The sequence below is a fragment of the Nilaparvata lugens genome, chromosome 11 (assembly GCF_014356525.2).
Source record: "Nilaparvata lugens isolate BPH chromosome 11, ASM1435652v1, whole genome shotgun sequence".
Classification (NCBI taxonomy): Eukaryota; Metazoa; Arthropoda; class Insecta; order Hemiptera; family Delphacidae; genus Nilaparvata; species Nilaparvata lugens.
Genome location: NC_052514.1, coordinates 21,516,305 through 21,529,848, shown reverse-complemented (window position 1 = coordinate 21,529,848; position 13,544 = coordinate 21,516,305).

Sequence of the window (13,544 nt, the reverse complement as noted above, 5' to 3'; positions counted from 1 at the left end):
TTCCTACTGAAAAAAAATCACTAATCAGCTATTAGAGAGCGGCTCAGTTTGTAGAAATCTCAGTTCGTCTAGTTCCCGCTCAAAATATCAATGCCGGCCACCACATACGGCAGCCATTTTTTTTTTGTAGGCGCAGGTCCGGTATATAGGAAGTCCTGATTCAATGAAAGGTTAAAGTTCCATACTTACATAATTTAGATTACCAAATCGAATAATGTCATCGATGAATTTATTGTTATAATGTCCCACTGATTTCTTGATATCATAATGATGAAATTATGTGATCAATAATATGATGTATTGTAGAATATTCGGTACCGTACATTTTTTCTTGGCTGAGAATAATTCACTTACGTTCAAACACAAAGCAAACACAGTAGTCCAGTCCAGATAGTTGCTTGTTTGGAAGAATAATTCGATAATCACAGTTTGACTTTTTTGAGTAGATCATTTGTTTGTGTGAACAATTACAATCTTCATCTAAAGGTTTGTTCTCTATTCTCTCCTGCTTATGTGATCCCACATCAGCCTCAGACTCCAGTGTGTGAATAATGAGAGGATATATGATTACAGATTGCATTATATGAAATGAACACACTACTGTAGTTTGAATTCCATTTCAGACCATCTTAAATTATTTGACTACAAATTGAATCTATTGTTCCTCAAAGCAATAATCATATAACTGAGGATGTGACACGTTTTGGCGTGAGACCTGAATTGGAATGTGGAATTGACAATATCAAGGTCCTTTCATAGAAAATAATACAACATCTCTTCCCAACATATTTATCGAATGATTTTAACGATAGATTGCACTTGAAAGTGCATTTCAATAACCCTGAACAGAAATTGGAGCAGAAATTGTAATTTTAACATTCTAATCGAAGTATGATTAATGTTTATCTACAACAGCACAACTCAAATCGTTGTTTCACTGCTTAATGTTGATTTATATTATCTTATAATTATTCTGTATAGAGCAATAATGAATTCCCCGTCATGGATCGTCAAGATCCCTAACAAAATTGAATAAGATCTCAACAAAGACTTGCAAACCTGGAAACTGGTTGAAAAAACTGTGACTAGGGCAGGAGCTCACAGATTAATTCTTATAATGCTTCTATTGTGCCTTGATATTTTTCAAAAGAAATGTTGTCAGTAAGAGAGAGAAGCAGTGGAAGGACGGATGAAAAAGAAAGCTTTCTCTTGTCGGTCCTTAGTTGAAAGAAGACATGAAGAAAATATTAATAAGAGTATGAAAAGGAACAATGATGGTACGCCAAGGGGAGCCCTTGGCTCAAGTTCACACAGAATTCTGCCATTTTCTTCAGCGGAAATTCTCTGTATTGAGAATAGATGGAGATGGAAGGGAGAAATCGTGTGAAAAGACTAGTCTTTTGTATGTTTTGAATAATATAAATACAGAATACGGTGAATCGTGAAGATAAGGTGGAGAGTGGAAAGGAGAAGAGAATGAAGATTGGAAAAATTATTTTCAGAAAAAAATAGGAGTTGCATGACAACTTATCCATTTCAAGAATAATTCTGATCTCATATAGAAATCAAATTACTCATTTTCAACGGCCGGACAAATGAGAGTAGTTAATCACTCTTGTAAAATGTTGATATTTAGTTGCAAGAAGAAAATATACAAGGTGGAGCTAATCCAGGTTATTTGTGAAGAAAGATTTTATCACCTTCAAGCCAAAAAAAGATCTTCGTAGATTTCATTAACCAGCTTCTCTGTGAATTATTCTATGAATAATATATCTCACTAAGATTATACCTCATACACTAATATTATAATATGATAACTCACTATAGAAATATTCTATCATAAGTCACAGGCATTGGAATCTTCCAAAATGAATGGAATCAGGCCTCGGACTATAAATGTGCAGACTGGGCATTTCCCCAGGGCGCCAAATTCTTGAGGGCCCAAATAAGAGATGATGAGAATAATTTAAAGAATCAAAATACCCACTAAAAAATTCAGACACAAGATTTCGAAAATACAAAAAACATTTTTTTTTTATTTTCATAACAGTTCAACATTGTTAATTCAGTTCAATTGTTAATTCTGATTAACTGTTAATTGTTCATTAACAGTTCAACTGTTAATTCTAATAAGGAACTATTTTTTGTGCTCCAGATGAATTTTTAATGTGATATTTCATAAGTTGCGTAATACTATGATAAACGGGTGCGTTATAAGGATGTAGGTTTTGATTTACTGTAGCCCACAGTGTAAAGTGGAATAATAATTGATGATTGTGGTTATAGACTAATTCCGTATTCATAGAATGCCTGCATATCGCAACATTTCTCCTCGTTCTCATGCAGTGGTTGAGTTCTCATACAGAGGTGAGCTGATATACCATGCAAGAGAAAGGCTGAATAGATTATTCTGATGTTGCAATATTGGATAAGATGAACCCGAGTGATCCACTGTATCACGAAGTTGTTATAATTATACAAAATCGTTAAATAGATTATAATAATTCATTATTAGAATTCAATTCTCGAAATTGATATTCGAAGAAAATAAGGTTTGCTGCCTGTAAATGTGTTAATGATAAATCATATCATATGTTGTGTAAAACCATAGCCTACTATAGATAGAGTAAGCCATAGTAAAACTGATTTTGAATAGAAATATTTTGTTACTAGTAGGTAACCTGTGCTTCGCAAGGGTCTATTTTGAAACTGCAAAATGAAAACTAACTTGACGTAGTGAAAAATTCGAAATTTGAAAATAGGCCTATAACCATCCTCGGTTAATGAAAAATCTTCATGCAAAATTTCAAATCAATCAGTCCAGTAGTTCAGACGTGATGACGTGTCAAACATAATTTTCCTACATCACGTACGTGTATGAGCCAGCTCTTTCCATTATTATAGTAAAGATGATGGATGAATGGATGATTATTTATCAGTATCTTTGAATGAGAATAACTCTTGAACGGTTTGAGAAATCGGTGCGGTTTTGATGTGACAGAAAATCAGTTATTTTTATTCGAATAGGATCCCCAATCATACCTATCATCTAGTGTCCCTTTTAAAAGAAATAATGTTCAGCTGCTTCTATACAAAAACTGGAAGCATGACAAATTGAAAACTTGACGTAATGAAATCTTGAAGAACTGAAAATAGGCATAAATAACCATCCTCGGTCAATTAAGAATCTATATGCAAAATTTCAAATTAATCAGTTGAGTATATTTCAGACGTGATGACGCGTCAAACATAATTCCTATTCCTCACGTGTATAAGCCAGTTCTTTCCTTTATTATAGTATATAAAACTGAAGAATACATAATACTTGAAAACCTCACAGAATCATATTGATTTTTCCAATACATCAATAAATATCAATTCGATTAGGATCCTCTTCAATTTGAATCAGGCAGCCTTTTGTTTTCCCAATTCCAAACAAAATACCTAAAATACTCGTTTCATTCGGAATTCGTGTCTGATAGTACATTATAACTGAAGAATATAAATTATTACTTATTTTATTGTGATCTATTCATGTTTTTCTTATGAAATTCAATGATAGGCCTACAGCATGAAGACTATGTCCAATTCATTTGTACTGATGGCAAAATTTTACATCAAAAATAATTATTAAAACATTTAAACATTTAAACATTTAAACATTTAAACATTTGAACATTTAAACATTAAACAATTAAACATTTAAACATTTAAACATTTAAACATTTAAACAATTAAACATTTAAACATTTAAACATTTAAACATTTAAACATTAAACATTTAAACATTAAACATTTAAACATTTAAACATTAAACATTTAAACATTTAAACATTTAAACATTTAACATTTAAACATTTAAACATTTAAACATTTAAACATTTAAACATTTAAACATTTAAACATTTAAACATTTAAACATTAAACATTTAAACATTTAAACATTTAAACATTTAAACATTTAAACATTTAAACATTTAAACATTTAAACATTTAAACATTTAAACATTTAAACATTTAAACATTTAAACATTTAAACATTTAAACATTTAAACATTTAAACATTAAACATTTAAACATTTAACATTTAAACATTAAACATTTAAACATTTAAACATTTAAACATTTAAACATTTAAACATTTAAACATTTAAACATTTAAACATTTAAACATTTAAACATTTAAACATTTAAACATTTAAACTTTAAACATTTAACATTTAAACATTTAAACATTTAAACATTTAAACATTTAAACATTTGAACATTTAAACATTTAAACATTTAAACATTTAAACATTTAAACATTTAAACATTTAAACATTTAAACATTTAAACATTTAACATTTAAACATTTAAACATTTAAACATTTAAACATTTAAACATTTAAACATTTAAACATTTAAACATTTAAACATTTAAACATTCAAACATTTAAACATTTAAACATTAAACATTCAAACATTTGAACATTAAACATTTAAACATTTAAACTTTAAACATTTAAACATTCAAACATTTAAAGATGATGGATAGATGGATGATTATTTATCAGTATCTTTGAATGAGAATAACTTTTGAACGGTTTGAGAAATCGGTGCGGTTTTGATGTGACAGAAAATCAGTTATTTTTATTCGAATAGGATCCCCAATCATACCTATCATCTAGTGTCCCTTTTAAAAGAAATAATGTTCAGCTGCTTCTATACAACAACTGGAAGCATGACAAATTGAAAACTTGACGTAATGAAATCTTGAAGAACTGAAAATAGGCATAAATAACCATCCTCGGTCAATTAAGAATCTATATGCAAAATTTCAAATTAATCAGTTGAGTATATTTCAGACGTGATGACGTGTCAAACATAATTTTCCTACATCACGTACGTGTATGAGCCAGCTCTTTCCATTATTATAGTAAAGATGATGGATAGATGGACGATTATTTATCAGTATCTTTGAATGAGAATAACTTTTGAACGGTTTGAGAAATCGGTGCGGTTTTGATGTGACAGAAAATCAGTTATTTTTATTCGAATAGGATCCCCAATCATACCTATCATCTAGTGTCCCTTTTAAAAGAAATAATGTTCAGCTGCTTCTATACAACAACTGGAAGCATGACAAATTGAAAACTTGACGTAATGAAATCTTGAAGAACTGAAAATAGGCATAAATAACCATCCTCGGTCAATTAAGAATCTATATGCAAAATTTCAAATTAATCAGTTGAGTATATTTCAGACGTGATGATGCGTCAAACATAATTCCCTATTCCTTACGTGTATAAGCCAGTTCTTTCCTTTATTATAGTGTAGAAAACTGAAGAATACATAATACTTGAAAACCTCACAGAATCATATTGATTTTTCCAATACATCAATAAATTTTAATTCGATTAGGATCCTCCTCAATTTGAATCAGGCAGCCTTTTGTTTTCCCAATTCCAAACAAAATACCTAAAATACTCGTTTCATTCGGAATTCGTGTCTGATAGTACATTATAACTGAAGAATATAAATTATTACTTATTTTATTGTGATCTATTCATGTTTTTCTTATGAAATTCAATGATAGGCCTACAGCATGAAGACTATGTCCAATTCATTTGTACTGGTGGCAAAATTTTACATTAAAAATAATCATTTGACAAGTTCAATTGTAATGAAAAAAAATTCCTTCAAAAATAATTGATAATAATACGTTTCAAAGGAAAAAATTAAGAACAAAAAAATTGAGAAGCATCGGGATTCGAACCGAGGAACCATCGCTAGCGTTTTACTGTTGTGCTGGACGGCCGTTCAAAAATTATAGTCTTGTAACAGCATTATAACCTCCTCATAAAAAAACACACTTTGGGCTGCAAAAAATGGAACTTCATGCCTATGGAACTCCATGTACGGTAGCATAGATGAATTTGAACATTAATTCTGAAAAATCTAGAAGGAAAATTGAAATTTGGGCTCCAGGTGCACGAGATTGATATTTTTAGAATCTATGTTTAAAATTTGAAGATCTAAATCATTCCCGTTTTTCCGGTATGCAATCCACAAGTTGACATGTTTTGATGCGAACAAACGAACACACGAACGAACAAACACAACCCTACTCTCTCTTATTATATAGATTCTGAATTATTATATTATATTCTGAAATATTCTGAGGTCGACCTCACGCAGTATTCTCATCCACAAGTACCTGATTGGAACTATAGACCTTATGGAAATACAGCAATAGATTGGCTTCTCCACACATCGGTGTAATCACTCTTGTCAGCTGAATTATGATGAATAGTTCCATAGTCAGATTTTTACTCTAATATTGGCGTATGAAGGAGGCTCCTTTTTCCTTTTATATTATCCTTGAAATGCGAAATTTCCAAAAACCTTGTATTATACGTCGACGCGCAATTAAAAAAGGAACATACCTGTCATGAAAATCTATTACCGCGTTTCGCTTTGAATGCGCAACATTATAAACATATAAACATTTAAACATTCAACATTTAAACATTTAAACATTTAAACATTAAACATTTAAACATTTAAACATTTGAACATTAAACATTTAAACATTAAACATTTAAACATTTAAACATTTAAACATTTAAACATTTAAACATTTAAACATTTAAACATTTAAACATTTAAACATGAGAACATTTAAATATTCAAACATTTGAATTTAAAACATTTAAACATTTAAACATTTAAACATTTGAACATTTAAACATTTAAACATTTAAACATTTGAACATTTAAACATTTGAACATTTAAACATTTAAACATTTAAACATTTGAACATTTAAACATTTAAACATTTAAACATTCAAACATTTGAACATTTAAACATTTAAACATTTAAACATTTAAACATTTAAACATTAAACATTTAAACATTTAAACATTTAAACATTTAAACATTTAACATTTACATTTAAACATTTAAACATTTAAACATTTAAACATTTGAACATTTAAACATTTAACATTTAAACATTTAAACATTTAAACATTTAAACATTTAAACATTTAAACATTTAACATTTAAACATTTAAACATTTAAACATTTAAACATTTAAACATTTAAACATTTAAACATTTAAACATTTAAACATTTAAACATTTAACTTTAAACATTTAAACATTTAAACATTTAAACATTTAAACATTTAAACATTTAAACTTTAAACATTTAAACATTTAAACATAAACATTTAAACATTTAAACATTTAAACATTTAAACATTTAAACATTTAAACATTTAAACATTTAACATTTAAACATTTAAACATTTAAACATTTAAACATTTAAACATTTGAACATTTAAACATTAAGAGAAATGCCAAACCGTCGACTTGAATCTTAGACCTCACTTCGCTCGGTCAATTAATGTGTGTAATTTCTATTGCTACTATTACCTCACACACTATACACAATATTCAAATTAGAACAGACGAATCAAGTACATTATCTTCTTTTCTAGGAAGAAATGAATACTCATTGATGTCTTGGAAGCCATACGCTAAATGAATAAATAGAAGAACCACAAAGTAGATTTCCACAATACATAAGCATAGTCGGAATAGAAAATGAAGATGTTTCCAACGCATATAACGTCCATCAGTGTGATCAGCATAGAAGCAAAATCCCTCGAGCTGAGCTCAAAGGCGTGAAAGCACAAACAAGGACGGAGAGGTAGGAAAAGGAGTGAGTAAAAGGGGAAAAGCGAGTTTGAAGGATTCGCAGGGAAAAGAGTAAAGAGCTCCAGGATAAAGCAGTCGTACCTGAGAGACGTTACAAGACGACTTCGGCTTTGCAAATCTCCTGCATCTCTCCATCACTGTACTTTTTCCACGTAATGGTTTGCGGAATGTTTTTTATACGGCTGTGTCATTTGTCCTCCCTGTTTCTGAAGTCGTATTCTCCGAATCGCACATAGCTGTGAGGCTGTTGTGTCCCTTCCTCGCCAGATCCTTTGAGATGCACACCATCACAACTCTACATTCAGAGTAATTATCTCATTGGTTGAAGTTACAACATGAAAAGCTATTTCTTGATATTATCCACCATGAAATTATTCCAGTAAAATATATCCATGAAGATTACAAATAAAATAACTCATTTATGCGCTTTTTATTTTCCATACGTTTTGTAGAGTGGCTGGTCTACTAAAGATAGTTTTTTTTTGATTATGGAGTGAATATGACATTTGGTGGAGCTTCATTATATTTCAACTTCTTTATACTACCACATTGACTCTGACAACACGCATTTCTATCTCCACTCAATTGAATGTTCTTCAAAACATTTCCCATTTGGAGGAGTATTGAACATGAGAAACGGTTTGAAAATCTGATATAAGGTCTGATTGCATTACTTCAATTATCCTCGTTTCCATCTTAACTAGGATGAAATCATATCATCACAATGATTGTGAACAATGTTTAGGAAGTCATCCAGGTTCTATCATAAACCTCATACAAATTGATCAATCAATGATGTGAGGATAATGTATGATTGGAGATGGAAAAGCTATATTCAAAAGCCAGGGTTCAAGGAAAAAAACACAAGGGAACCAATCCAGTGTTAGAAACTGCAATGAGAAGGAATAGGAGGTACAGGCTATAAATGGGATGCAATGGAGAGAACTCAAGAACTATTGTCACCTGGTCATATGGGACATATATATGAATCATATATTTATCTCATATTGATCAGGATTTTAGAGTTTTAATTTAGAAAAGTTTAATGAACAATGTTTTTGTCTTTGAACAGTTTTTGTCATCGACAGAAAGATTGTTTATTTCATTTGTTATCAAAATTATTGTAGCTTCTCTTTTGTTTTTCATAACAAACGTGCTCGCTTGTGCGACTGATAAAAATATGTATTTGAAATGGCTTCATGTTTGGCATTGACTGAGTTATATATTAATAACCAAAATTTCACTTTTGTGGTGTGTGAGCTCGTTCATTAGGACTGTGAGTAAAGTCCGGCTGTTCTGGTGAAGGGGATAGATTTTGTTCTTGTTTTATAATACAATTTTCCTGTCACAGTTCGGGCAGTTTAAAGAGAATTGTATTATTGAATAGGAGGGGATCTGAACCCACTTCATTAGATCAGTTTTTTATTTTTCATTAATAATTAACGTCGCGTTCAACCAGTGGATGCCAAATTGGGGCCATTATCATAAAGGTAGGTGACTACTGAGTCATTGTTTTAAATTTTCCATAACCACAACAAATTTAATCTTCACTAGCAGCCAAGCGAGTAGCCCTAGAAATATTCATCTATTTATTGTTATTTCATAATTTCTAATTATAATTCTAAATTTTGTACTAATAATTTATTGTTTTGTTTTAATTATCAAAACCAGTACGATCATTTCTTGTTTTTCATTTTCCCACCCTTACATACTCGGTGAAGGCACATATTGTTTACACTATGAAAATACTTTGCTCAAGAAAAAAATTCATTTTGTTCATTGTAATCCGTACTGTTAATATAAACTATTCATGTTTGCGACTACTTCGTTGAAACTCATCTGAGAGAACAGTGTTGTATTGTTTCTTAACCTATGCAATAGTAGAGTAGATTTATATTATACGCTACCATCTCTATAGTTTGGAACATCCGAATTCGATACAAAAATCTATTTCCATTCCAATGTTTTGTCGGAAACAAAAAATGTACACTCAAATTATAGGAATGAGAGAATTCAGCAATCTATCACAATAAAGTTTACAAATGAGTGCTTCACCAAGCAGCATGAGAATATAAGGAATATAAGCAATAAAGAAATACTACGATAATCTTAAAATATGGGAGAAAGGAGTGATTTTTTGGTGAAAAAAGAGAAAAAAAAATAAGATCACGTCTAGAAAAGGCGGCCAAATATGTCACAGCGCATGTCCCTTTCATCGGCTTTGAGCTTTTTTATGGATCACGTGATATATTGATAGCACATGTACCAAAGTACATTGTGAAAGTAACCAATATGAGGGACATGTGAATAGTATATGACCCCATATCGTCTTGCGTTTTCTCATACGTGACACACATACGCGCGCGCGTATCTTGTAATACTAGTCGTTTTTCATACGAATTCAGTAGTGAATGCATATTTCACATGGGATTAAACTGTTCTTATTGCAAACAATTGGAAAATTCAATACGGTAAGAATTTACCATGCGTAGATGGATCAGAGGGTATTTTCGGATTTTCGAGATTCGTCGTGTACATAGAGAGTATTATACGATTGCAAAAAGAGAATTTCCACTCGTACGGGATTGATTTATATCCCATTTTTGTCATCGCTCAATGATTGAAGAAAGCAGAATCGAGCTTTTTTTATTGTATTCATGCTTCCATACTAGGAATACGTATATCTCCAGTATAAATACCAGAGAGGGTTGAAGAACTCGCTCATGAAATGTTGTATTGGTCTCTGAGATCTGCAACTTGTAATTATACAGAGTTGGTAAGAATTATTATGGAAAGAGCTAAATATCTTTCACAAGTATGATATTTCAGTAGTAGGTTCCATGGGAATCCTATTCTAATTAAAAAAAAAACTTTCTGTCGCTTGAAAACTTTTGTCAACCAACTAGGTTCCGTCACATGGATAAAACTTCAGTTCGAATACAGCTTCATTTTGAATCCAACTTCATTTTCTCAAATGGGAGGGTGGTCAAGTGATACATGATTTCGATACAGAATTTCAGAGGAAAATCAATGGCGAAACCCGCACAACGATACCTCAAATCGTTTCAATGATCTCAACATTTGAAGGTAGGCCTACTAATAAAAATGATACAAAAATGTAATGAGTGAGTATGATATACCTATGAATTGAATAATCAAGTGTAAGTGAACACTAATAGTAGCTTTTACTCCTATTTTAACACTTTAAACAAAAAATTTGCCATAGCAACTGCTATCGCAAGTAGCATTAATTACGTGTATGTTACAGACAGGCAGACAGACATTAACGGAAGCGAGATAGAACTTAATAATATTAATGTTGTGTATTATTCAGCTGAAATCATGTGTCAGCGCATAAAGTCTGTCTGTCTGACAGTCTGTGTGACAATTGCCAAATAATAGCATCAGCTTATTTAAATGAATGAAAAAGTAAAGTTACAGAAATATCATGCAAGTAATTCCAGCTGACTGATAAGTTATGAATCAAAACAATTTTTTTCTTATGCACGTTCAATGTTATTTTCATATCCAGAAAAAGGACGAAGGAGTGAGTCAATTGTGTTGTTCAACGAACTTGACCTGTGAAAAAAGCACATGGCTAATTGTTATAAAGTGAGAAACAACCTATAAACATTAGAAAATTGTATTGCATGTAAAAAATGTACTTAAAACCCAAAATAAAAATAAATTAATGTATTAAGGAAGTAGGAGGTTCGTAGGCGCATGTATACTGTGACAAATTTGCATGAACCAATCAAATGGTAGTAATCGATGGGCGGCAATAGTGAGCCGATTCAAATGTATTTATATATATTTCCAAAAATGATAAGATTTTGTAAATGTTTATTGTTCAGTTTATGTATTGGATATGGCCCGAACACAGATAAAATATCAGATATGTGACATAAGTAATAATTTAATAGATTGGCACGAACTATTCGAACCTTTAAATGGCGTAGTAGCAAGTTATTCAAATTTTATGTAAATTTTCAAGTCGAAAATGAAAATTGTAGAAAGAAAGGTAGAACTGCCCACTTGCCTGCCAACCACTACCATGGAATGTCACCAACATTTGTAGAGCACAATACCCTTCATTGTATATTTTGAAGACTTGAAGTTTTAATCTAATTAGTAAATGTCCATAATACTTTGTGATGCTGTTTTAAAGCAAAAGTCATGCAAATATTTATTTAATCCCTTGGAAGAGACGACTTCGGCCACCAACAATCCAGGACTACCAGGAATTTCGGATCGTCGCCGACAACTTATAAAAATTCAGCACGTGAGTGAAAAATAGTTGAAATAGAAATAGGGCGGCCTCAGTGCTTCGAATGAAATAAAATGAAAGCTAGCTCGTCGGAAAGGTTTTAAATATTGAGAAATTAATACAAAAAACTTGCGCAAGTCTTAAAAGGGTATAAGAAATATTTTATTGAATAGGAATGAGTCAATTTATATATCAAAGTACATCAATCAAGAGAATATAAGTTCTAAGCTGGTAATGCTAACATTCACCCAATCATTGATTTTAATACAATTTGTAATAATATAATGTAGCTCTGGTTCTTTGGATAAATTGATTTATCTAATTCCATCAGGTGCCGAATCTTACGCCCTGAGATAAATGTATTTATTATAAAGAAATTCATTGGAAACTATAGAAATTAATATATTTGATTATTGATTTGTCAATTTATCATGTTCTGATTTGGGAAGTAATATGTAAAGTAGGATTATCCAAATCGACAAGCAACAGCAAGTTGATGTCAAAGCTACATGCAAATAAATGCATATGATCAATGAATTGAAAAGCACATGGTAAAGTTTCGTGCTATAGAACTGAAAAATAGTACTGATCTGTGATATTTTATTTGATTTCGTTCTAATTTCATTGTATATTTTGTTGCTCTATTATTTTTTATATTGACCTGATTTTTTAAAATTATTCATCTAATATATGTATCAAATTTTTTATGGTGTACCATTCATTTTTACTCCCCAATACCATAGAGTATAAATCTTATATATATATTTGTTAATAATCAGTATTAAATTATTGCGAGAGCTCCTGTATGAGCCTATTAAGATTTTTAACGAAATTGTATCATAGAAAACCACGACCAGATTTTATAGTTTTTAATTCTCATGCTCTACCGATTGACGACAAGCGGAGGCGAATCGTTATTCATTATAAAAAATAACGTCAGAGGCTCTAGTAAGTCAAAGTGAGAACTTCGCTAACGCTCGTTCAATAATGTAATGACTTGTTTGGAACGAACTCCATTCCAATTCAAATTGATATTTGCTTATATAAGTTAGTCATAGATAGACTAGTTGGTGTGAGGGAGAGTTCATAAGGATTTCCATTTCATAAAACTCATAAATATCATTGGAGCTCTCTACATAGTTCATTAAAAATTAGAGAGAAGATGCTAGTTTTATAGGTCTGATAATTCAACTTTTATCATTTGATGGATATGGACAATATTTGGAGTTCTTATATGGGATTTGTAACTGAATGTATCACTAATTGAATCACTTTGAAATACTCTTCCATTCTTCTTTTTCGAGGTGACTCACTATTCGATGTGAGATGTATGGTATTCACAATACTCTTCAAGGGATGTTCGATGATGTTTTCTTTCGAATGAAATAGAAAAGCAATATGATCCCACTCATCACGTATCGCAAACAGGTTTTCAGAAGCCAGCAGTCATGTGCCCTGTTAGGTGTGGTGGAAACATGCAAGATATATGAGGCAGAAAGTAGAAGTTGGAGTCCTAACTGAGTAAATAAGCCAAGTAGGAGGGAATCGAACTCGGGTGCTCAGCAAA